The 5,661-nt window shown below is 32.9% G+C and overlaps 1 pseudogene; it reads left to right on the top strand.

Annotated features, from left to right (window-relative positions):
* Positions 1-516: 516 nt before the first annotated feature.
* Positions 517-1,930, top strand: LOC127721159 (uncharacterized; annotated as a pseudogene).
* Positions 1,931-5,661: the final 3,731 nt, after the last annotated feature.

Genomic DNA, 5,661 nt, shown 5'->3' with positions numbered 1-5,661 from the left:
AATGGTACAACTATATAAATATCAATGTACTATTACTTTCAGTAGAACAACTAATATCATAATGCATACAAGTAAACTCGTATAAATGGATATGTATACAGGTTAAAAGTTAACCAAATTGATAATATTTATCTGCATGCGTAACAGGATAACATTCACTTCAAATATGAATAAAAGGAGTCATAGAGAAAACATCAATGAGACAAAAAAACCCAAAAACAAAAATCACCACAAGATATCGAAAATAGACATATACAAGTCTTCAAGTACAGTTTACTCTGCTAAGGCCTATGCTTTCTAGTAAATGCACCATACATCTATTTTTTTGCAATATTCTTCTGAATTGTCGGATATCATTATGTGGGAATTTTTATGCTTTGTGTATGCAACATTGCATTAAAAAATATTGTTTCAGAAAATTTACAAACTTAAAATACTATAAGTATACTACATGTACAGTGATGTACGTATAATTGACATTTGCATTTTTTTTCCTTTTGAACAGTCAAACATAAAATGTCTGCTGAAAAGAAACTGGAATTTAACAGAAAACAGAAACTCTTAAAACGTCGACAAAAAAAACTGGCCTCATACTACAAAAACAGAAGTTAAAAAAATGCTGAGTAAACGTACACAAATACCAAAGAAGCAACAAAAAAGAGAGCATACAGGGCATAAAAAGGCCGAAAAAAAAGGAAAAGGAAAATATTAGAAAGAGAAATTACAGACAAACTACGAAAAGCAAACACATTACTCAAAATACATTAGACGACAGGGATATTTTTTTAAAATGTGTTTAATAACAGGACTACTAAACACAGAGCCATTAAGAGATTGAAAAACGCACTACCAAGAACACCGAAAAAAAGATCGGCTACTCTCGCTGCTTACCTTCAGCATACAAAATCTCCAGCAGTTGAGATTCTAAGACAGGCGGAAGTTTTATCTTCACCAGAAGACCAGATGGATATGGCAATAGAAAAGGCTGCTCTAGAAGATATAAAGACAGCCATTGATAGTTGCAAAACACAGAGATCAAAAGACTCCGTTACATCAATGAACGTTCTTGTAGCATCCATTAGTGGTGAAAAGGTTACAGAGACAAGGTGTCGCAAAAATTTAGCAAAAAAAATTAGGACTTCCAGTAAGACGATTGAGTAGGGGAAACTGAATCAGGACAACAATTTTAAAATCAGAAAAATCATACTGGGCTTATGTATGCAGAAAGACTCGCATAGATGCATTATCTGAGGAACCAAAACGACTGGTAAATAATTTTTGGATGAAACCCGGCATATCCCGTCCTACAGGTAACAAGGCAGATGTAAAACGAGAAAGGATTGGACCCAAAACATACTCTAGTCACCAAGTATATCTACTTGAAAAAACACAAACCGAGGTATACATTGATTTTACTGCTGAATATCCATGCATAAAATTGTCCCAGCAGCGTTTTTCTTATCATGATTCATATTTTTTAGGAAATTATAATCATATTCTAACAGGCTAATTGGAGAGCCGGTATTTCATTTGTAATTTGATTCCAATTAATTATTATTTTCCGTGTAATGGTACAACTATATAAATATCCATGTACTATTACTTTCAGTAGAACAACTAATATCATAATGCACACAAGTAAACTCGTATAAATGGATATGTATACAGGTTAAAAGTTAACCAAATTGATAATATTTATCTGCATGCGTAACAGGATAACATTCACTTCAAATATGAATAAAAGGAGTCATAGAGAAAACATCAATGAGACAAAAAACCCAAAAACAAAAATCACCACAAGATATCGAAAATAGACATATACAAGTCTTCAAGTACAGTTTACTCTGCTAAGATTAAAAATTGTAAACCGTATTTCATTCGTCAAGTGCGTCCGAAAGATAGACAAAAGATAGAGAAACCAAAGCTGTAGAACTATTTTCACATTTGTTAGAACTTTTAAAATCATTTCCACTACATCAGCATAGAGCAACGTGGCAAAAAAACAAGTGATCTTCCACAAAATCATTGCGTCTGTGTATATAACTTTACAGAAAATTACCGCTGTACGGATTTAAAAGAAATTCAAAGTTCATATTTTCAAAAGACGGAAGTGTCTATCCATATAACAATAATACATCGCCACGCTTTACTTGAATATGACGATGTTGAGAGTACCTCCGAGTTTCCTGAAATAATTACCGAACATTTTTTTGTGATAAGTAGTGACCAGCAGCATGATCAACATTTTGTTCATAGAGTTCCAAAGAATTTTACAGAATACTTAAAATCCATCTCTTACCCGGTCCATACAATGCACGAGTTTACGGATGGATGTGCGGCACAATACAAAAGTCGCCACTGCTTGGGTGATATAAGCCGGACCTGTAATGATTTTGACTCATTTCACCCGAAATTATTTTGAAACTGCACATGCAAATATTTTTTTGGGGGAAATTATTAACATTTTAATATTTTTATTTTTTCAAAGAACGCTTCATGCTTTGATAATAGGCTATTTGCATTGTTTGCATTTTCATCTAACGTTAATAAGCTCAGTCAACAGAACTATATTTTTGACTTGGCAATGGTCGTTATTTTAGCGGGTGATATAAAATAGCAATAGAATCTTCTGTGAGATACTTGGTCGTACATAATATAAAAGTAACAACACTGATAAGACACATCATTATTCAAAGTTTAAAAATAAATAAACGGAAGAACAAAAAATAAATCTTGATGATCGAAAATCAGGAGAATATACTACTAGAATCAACAATTAAAGCTAGAAAGTTATTTTTTGTATAATTATAAAACAAACACCAATTAATACATTATTTAATTCAAAGAAGACATGTGGATCATACAAATGTATATAAGGTAGATAACCACACTCAAACATACATCACATTCGACTTCGTCTCTGGTGACATACTTCTTTTCGTGTTGTAACAGAAAATTGTATGCATGTTTATACGAGTCAGAATTGCATTTCTTTTACATCTTAAAACATTGACAGTCTTTGTAAATAGCAACTGAAGATAAAAAAATGTCCAGGTATTATAATAAAGTAATTTTCCTCATATTTTCAGGCCCCCAGGATGCCGCCAGTGGACTTCTAAAGCGACAGGCAGATATAGCTGTCTTACGCGGACGAGCGACAATACAAAATGCATCCGATCTATATAAATTTGCCGTTATGAATATGACAGAAACCAAATCCGTTTGTAAAAGAAGACTATTTAGATTTGTGGAAACAATCCCGAGGGATACAAACCTATCTTACAAACCTAAGATTAGTACACCAAGTTATTGTTAGGGATAACCGTGGTGATATTTTAATCAGGGAACTATCATGTTTTCTTGTGACAAATGTGCCAGTCATTTTTATGAAGAATGTGAAAACATTTCTAACACGGGGAGTTTTACCTTAGTAAAAATGATTAATAAAACCCCGAGAGTAGTTGATAACAATGAAGACACAAACCCCGAAATTGAGAGGGAAGAATTATCTGACCTTGTCTCTTCAGGACAAGTCATTGCCGTTTACACAGATGACCCGGACAATGATTACTACCTAATAAAAGGTATGGATTGTCCTCACGTTCTTGGTGTCGACACAACCGATTCGTGGGGTTCCATATTGCCAACTGGGACAAGTGTTATCAGTGAATTGTATAATGATAATAATACATCATCACCACTATCATATAAACTTGTATCGAAAAAAAGGCAATTGTTCCAACAGATCGATAGTTAATATATGTTCCGAAATTGACGCCACAAGAAATATTCAATTACATGACATTCATCTCAACATTAATTAAAATAGACTATAAGTCACAAATATAGGTGTTACTTTGTATTTTAGAATACGGGAAATGGTAACTAATTGAATGGGGTTCCTGTTTCTCAATAGGAATAGGAGATTGTCTTATTTCTATTCACTCTGATTTTTTTTCTTTTCGTTCATTCTCTTATCTGTCTTTTTTTCACTACCATTAGATATTGGGAAATGAGTCTATTCACATATCGATTATATATAATAAGAATGAAGAAAAAAAAAACAACCGATATTTGAAATTTATTAGAAAATATGGACAGATTTTGACAATAAGCGAAAAGTTGATCTCCAAATCTAGATTCCAATTTTAAAGCGAATAAAAAACGATCACGAAAATTGCTATCCGGAGAGGTACTTTAGCTTAGTATTAGCAAAAATTTAATAAGGCTGCATTTTGTCTATGTTATGTATTTATTACGACACTTTGATGTAGACGAAACGAGAATCTTGCGTACATTATTATAACAATTTAAAAGGTATTTTTAAATATATCATTTTACCATTTGTTAAGGAACCATTCTCAATTATTGTTGTGATTACGCCTACAATTGTTTTTCTATGCAAACCATTTGAATTACGGGATAAAACTTTATTTCCAATGAATTATAATAATAAAATTTGTGTTTCCCATCCCTCTTTCAACTTTTTCTGCTTTATTTCAGTCGCTATTTGTATTAAAGCAAAATGGCTGACTTATTTTGCTTTGTCGATGTTTGAGTATTTAAAAGTTTGAAAATGATTATTACACATATTATTTTCTTTTTGAGCTGCGATCATCAGTTCGTGTTCGTCATTAAAAATCTCATCATTTTTCGTCTTACCGACTTGAACCAATTTTCAAAACATTCATTTCAAGCAAATCCGCTATTATAGAGTGAATTTCTTAAATCAAATTGGAACTACTATATGAATTCCTCCCTTGTATCAGTTAGCACGTTGCTAGAAAAATGTATCTTGTTTCAAAAAGAAATGGCATCTCATTATGTTGTGTATTTTGTTACAGGTCAGACCGCAGGTACTTCTTATGCAACGACAGGTGGGTCCGCTAATCCACTATGTATGATTCATGAAGTATTGGGGGGCAATCATCAGAGTGAAAGGTATCCGGCTTTCTGGGGTGCCAATTACTTAGATAAGGATGTGCCTTGTGCAGTTTGCAAACCTGCACACTCTACTGTTTTAATGATTCCAGGCCGAAATAAGTGCCTCCCTAGATGGAAAAAAGAGTATGAAGGTCACAACGACAGGCACGCTCACACGACGACTTTCATTTGCATTGATGAAAATGTTGACTTTCTTGATTCTGGAGTAAAAAATATTGAGTTAAGTTACCTTATATACGGAGTGAAAGCTCAATGCGGAAGTCTTAAATATCCACCATATATCAATGGACAACCGATAACATGTGTGGTCTGTTCTCAATAAAAAAAAAACTCGTCATAGTTGTCATATGTCATAATTGCTTCCGTAATTTGGAGTATTTGGTGTAAATTGCAGGTGTTTGTTAATTAAAGTAAAAGGTAAAATAACAAAAATACCGAATTCCAATGAAAATTCAAAACAGAAAGTCCCTTAACAAATTGCAAAATCAAAAGCTCATACACATCAAACAAACGGAAAACAACTGTCATATCCTGACTTGGTACAGGCATTTCCTTGTGTAGAAAATGGTGGATTCAACATAGTTTTATAGCTAGCTAAACTTCTCACTTGCATGACTTGTACATGTTGTATGAGAGTCGAAAAAAATCCATTATATTGACAACAATGTGTGATTAATTGATAATTAGTACTTTATAGAGACCGACAGCTGTCTATTG

Source organism: Mytilus californianus, unplaced genomic scaffold (genome assembly GCF_021869535.1).
Source record: "Mytilus californianus isolate M0D057914Y unplaced genomic scaffold, xbMytCali1.0.p SCAF_12, whole genome shotgun sequence".
NCBI lineage: Eukaryota > Metazoa > Mollusca > Bivalvia > Mytilida > Mytilidae > Mytilus > Mytilus californianus.
Note: the sequence above shows the minus strand (reverse complement) of the source record. Positions and strands in the feature narration are given on the sequence as shown.